Source organism: Octodon degus, unplaced genomic scaffold, assembly GCF_000260255.1.
Source record: "Octodon degus isolate 3935 unplaced genomic scaffold, OctDeg1.0 scaffold00063, whole genome shotgun sequence".
Lineage (NCBI taxonomy): Eukaryota > Metazoa > Chordata > Mammalia > Rodentia > Octodontidae > Octodon > Octodon degus.
Window position 1 is genome coordinate 7,729,831 of NW_004524639.1, and position 5,043 is coordinate 7,734,873.

Genomic DNA, 5,043 nt, shown 5'->3' on the forward strand with positions numbered 1-5,043 from the left:
TGAGGCTTTAGGGGACCATCGAGATCTAAATATAATATACACCCACAATAATGTTTAGCCCAATATCTTGGCACCCCCATGTCACAGTCAGGTTCACCCACATATAAAATTGACTATATCACCTTTCCTCTTTTTTTTAATGCAACATACAAACTTTAACAAAAGCAGGTAACATCAAGCAGGCACTTTTATTAAAGGAAAAACTGTCTAGAAGAAATGTCTTTTTTTTTTTTTTTTTTGCGGAACTGGGGATTGAACTCAGGCCCTTACACTTGCCAGCAAAGTGCTTATTCCACTGAGCCATCTCTACAGCCCCTAGAAGAAATGTCTTAACCGCCTTACAATAACTTACTTGTAGTTGCATTTAACAGAGCTCTGTTGCTGTGAAGAATACAGCTCATGTATGGAAGAATGATTTGTACATTTTTCAAGTATTCACTGAATACTACCTTATATACACATATACATTAAATTTGAAAAAGATTTAACTGTTGATCCAAGATACATTTTATTTGTTGTTCTTTTGAAAGAGGTCGTCTGAACAGAAGAATATGTGGTTCTGGCTCGTGAATCATGTAATGAACCCAGCCTAGACTCTGCTGGACACCAAGTCTTCTCCATTCCTCTTCAGATATCAGATGAGTTTTGGGTACTTGTTTGGACAGTTCTCTGGGCAACATAACAGTACTTGTAGTGCTGTCAAAATACTTGTCCGAGTAGTAAATCTGCTCATGGGCCATTCTGCCGGCGCGCAGTGGTGCAGAGAACAAAGCAAATGCAAAATCGACTGCAGCTCAGCCAGACACGCGTCTCCTCCGGGCCAAGGCAATGACCTGACTCACCTTTCCTCTTGAGCTGGGTACTGTTCCGTATTATTTCAGTTGTGATACCACATAATCCAATCACTTGAGCTAGAAAGCTGTAGACCTGTGTCTTCTACATCTTATTGACTATGTTATTATTATTTTTTGTATTTACAAGGGTTTGTACAGGGTTTACAGGATCTCACTACATAGACCAGACTAGTAGTGATCCTCCTGTTTACAACCTCCCAAGTGCTGGGATTACAGGTGTGGGCCACCACACCCAGTCTCAAAGGCCGTCTCAGCGTGCCCCAGGGGTGGGGCCGGCTTGGTAGGCCCGGGGATCGAACCCCTGGCCCCTGCATCTGCCTAAGTAGGTGCTTTAGTCCGCCGAGCTATCTGGTCATCCCTGTATTCACTATATTAAATCAATCAGCATGTCCTGAGAATCTTACCTTCTGAAACAAAACTAAACAAAAAAGGAGGATATAAATGAAGAACCATTTTGTAGTGGAAAAAGAATATATATCTGTATATACAAAATAAGATAGATATACAGCTATTTTCTCTTAATTCAATGAGAAGAAAGATTTGTACTAATAGTGCTTGGACAGGATATCATGTCTGCATCTTGGGCTATGAATAACTACTATGAAGAGAACAATATGCAATATAGTAATTATTGTAACTGTCCTACTAACGTGTTTTGAAACTGTCTCATTGCTATTTGTTTCTCAATAAAATTAATAAAAATCTTCCTCGAATTTGTCCACTTCTCTATGTTTCTTTTTAAAATATTATGTATTAATGCCATGAAGCCCTGTAAACCCCACACTGTGGGCAGATCAAAAGTGCTAGCCCAGCTTGTGCCCACTTCTGTGTAGCCACCTACTATATATACATCTCTGTCATCACAATGTTTTACATACAATTAAAACTGGACTGAGGGCTGGGGAGATAGCTCAGTAAAATAATTGCCTGCCTGGCAAGCACAAGGTCTTGAGTTCAATCCCTACTACCAAAAACAAAAACAAAACAAAACTCAAAACAAAACAAAAAACAAAAAGCAAAAACACTGAACTTAGCATCTGTATTAGTCAGGGTTCTACCAAGTTCCCTAGAGAAGATATAGACATAGTTACAGATGCAGATATAGCTACATATAGATAGCAACTTAGCAAGGCTCTTGAGTTCAATGGAAAGGCCTTGAGTTCAATCCCCAGTACTGATGATAATAATAATAATAATAATAATAATAATAATAATAATGATACCATGAGAGACGATGAAGCTCACTTCTACCACTACCAGACCCTAACTTCCTTTACCAATAGTTATATAATTTTTAATTTTTTTTCTAATAGTTATCCTCTTCACTTTATTTTTGACATTTATTTATTTTTTAATATTTATTTACTTATGTTTTGTCTTTTTGAGATAGGATCTCCCTATGCAGTTCAGGCTGGCTTTGACCTCACTTTGTAACCCAGGCTGATCTCGAACTTGCTGCGATCCTTCTACCTCAGCCTTCCCAGTGCTCAGATTGCAGGCATGCACCGCCATGCTTGGCTGCTCACTTTAAGTAATATGCATACATTTATATTTTCTGTCTGATTCATGATAGAATATGTCTCCTAGTTGCCTATTTGCACAATGAAGTCACTAGTGTCATACGTTGGCCTCCACTTTTCCTTACCCCTACATCCCAAAGTATACTGACTTCTCCACATCTCTATCTTCATCCTTGTCTAAGACGACATCTCAACAAGCAGGTTCGCTAGTCTTTACGTCCACCCAGTCCCTCTATATCAGCAGTGGCAAACCTATGGCACACATGCTACAGCCAGCTGTTCGCTACCATTGAAAGGTTCCCTGTTACTGCTCTACGTGGACTCTGCACACAATAGCCAGAGTAATCTATTTTTTTTTGTAGTGGGCACCCTACCACTGAGCTGTAGCTTCAGCCCTTTTAATTTTATTTTTTTAATTTTTGGGACAGGTTTGGCTAAGTTGCTCAGGCAGGATTTGAATTTGTGTTCCTCATGACTCACCCTCCCTCAGGGTTGGGATTATAGATATGGGCCACTATGCCCAGGTGAGAGTAATCTTTTGAATCTAAACCAATGTCTTGTGTTAGGCAGGTTAGTTTCAAATTAACCATCCCACTGAAAATAACTAAAGGCTGAACAACATATTGAAGTGCTACTAAGGGAGCAAGGGATTGAGAGGTCAAAATTCTGGAGAGAAGGGAAACCCAGAGAAACAGTGGAAAGAAGGGTGGGAGGAGAAAGAAAAGAAGAAGGGGGAGAGAGATCTGGTTGCACTTTAGCTTTCACCGAATTTGTCAGTTTGAAATCTGTGGATGAACAGTCAACAATCTGTGCAGTAAACTATGCAAAACAATGGCTTAGTGGCAAATGTCTATAATCCCAGCACTTGGGAGGCTGAGGCAGGAGGATCTCCATGAGTTTAAGGACAGCCTGAGCTACATTATGAATTCAAGGCCAGCTTGAACTAGATAGGTGAGAACCAGTCTCAAAGAAACAAAAACAAAAGCAAAGCAAAACACAACAACAACAACAACAACAATTAACAGTGGTTTAGGGTCTAGAAGCTGAACAGAGTAGGAAAGGCTATTTCTAAGAACTGGAACATGGAAAGAATAAGATGAGCTTGAGCCTTATTTGTCTTTACAAATAGATAAATGCTCAAAGAATTATAAGAAAATGACAAAAAGACACAAAAGCCAGCTTGAAAAGGCTCCCACTGGAAAAATGGGAGCATCAAAATAACAGATTAAAATCTACTGAATAAAGCAGGAAGCTAGAAGTCAATATGATGTGAGCAAATGAATGAGAAAGCTGATGGATATGAGAAGCCTGTTGAGTCTGATCGTTTCAAACTTTCCCTTCACAAGATATTTTATTTCACTACTAGGATTGAAACAGTGAGCTCTGAGCTATACCCCAGCCATTTTTATTTTTTTAGTTTGAGATAGGGTCTCCTTGGGTTGCCAGGGTGGCCTTGAACTTGGGATCCTCTTGCCCAAGCCTCTGAGTATCTGGGGACTGCAGCCATGTGCTACTATGCCCAGCTCCGTATGGCTTTTTAAAATTTCTTTTTTCATTTTATGTATTTGGTACAGGGTCTCACTACACAGCTCAGACTCTTAGTGATCCTTCTGTTTTCAGCCTCCCCAGTGCTGGGATTACAGGCGTGCATCGCCATGTCCAGGCTTGGCCAACAGCTCAATGTACACTGGGGGCAGGCCAGCACAGCATGAAAGACCCGAGATTGTACCCTGGTCCCTGAGCTTGCCGAAGCAGTTTCTTAGTGCACTGAGCTATCTCACCAGACCTTCTGATTGGCTTTTAATTGCTATTTTGTTAGTTCTTTTTTTGCACATGTATAGTTACTGGGGATTGAATCCAAGGGTACTCTACCACTGAGCTACACCACTTTTTGTTTTTTATATTGAAATAGACTTACCATATTGCCCAGACTGACCTCCAACTTGTGATTCTCCTGCCACAGCTTCCCAAATAGCTGAGATTATAGTCATGTACCACCGTGCCTAACCAGATAAAAGATAACTATACTATGGGAAAGTCCCAAAGATATCACCTGAATCAAATGAAAAGAGGCCATCAAAATAAAACACATTGAGTATGTATTCCCTATTAGGATGCAATGAAAGAAACATACATCAGTTCTTTGGGTTTTCTGCCAGAAAATTAAAAACCTGAATATTAATCATGAGATACTATCAGACACATCAAACTTATGTGACATTTAACAGAATAATTAGACTGTAATCTTCAAGTGTCAAAGTTATGGATGTCAAAGAAAGACAGGGAACTGTTGGAAACTAGACACTAAATACACATGATAAACCAAATACACTTGATTCTGAAATAGATTATTTGGTTACAAAAGGCATTAGTGAAAATTGGCTAAATTTGAATGGGATCTGAGGATTGGGTGGTAACAATGTGTCAATGTTAATTTTCTGATGTTTATGGTTATATAATTTTGTAAGAAATATTCTATTTTAGTAAATATATATGAAATATAAAAAAGTGATGGTGTTACTAGGTTCTGGAATTCTGGGGACCCCTAGAGACTGTCTCTAGGTTCTTCTTTTTTTTGTTTAATGGTTAGTACATTGTGTATTGTTATTGCCAAAGTAGTTTCTCATATTACAAGATATAGGCAAGAAATAATAAGCAAATAACATAGG

The 5,043-nt window shown here is 39.1% G+C and overlaps 1 pseudogene; it reads right to left on the reverse strand.

Moving 5' to 3' along the window:
- Window positions 1-467: 467 nt before the first annotated feature.
- LOC101586249 lies at window positions 468-823 on the reverse strand (annotated as a pseudogene).
- Window positions 824-5,043: the final 4,220 nt, after the last annotated feature.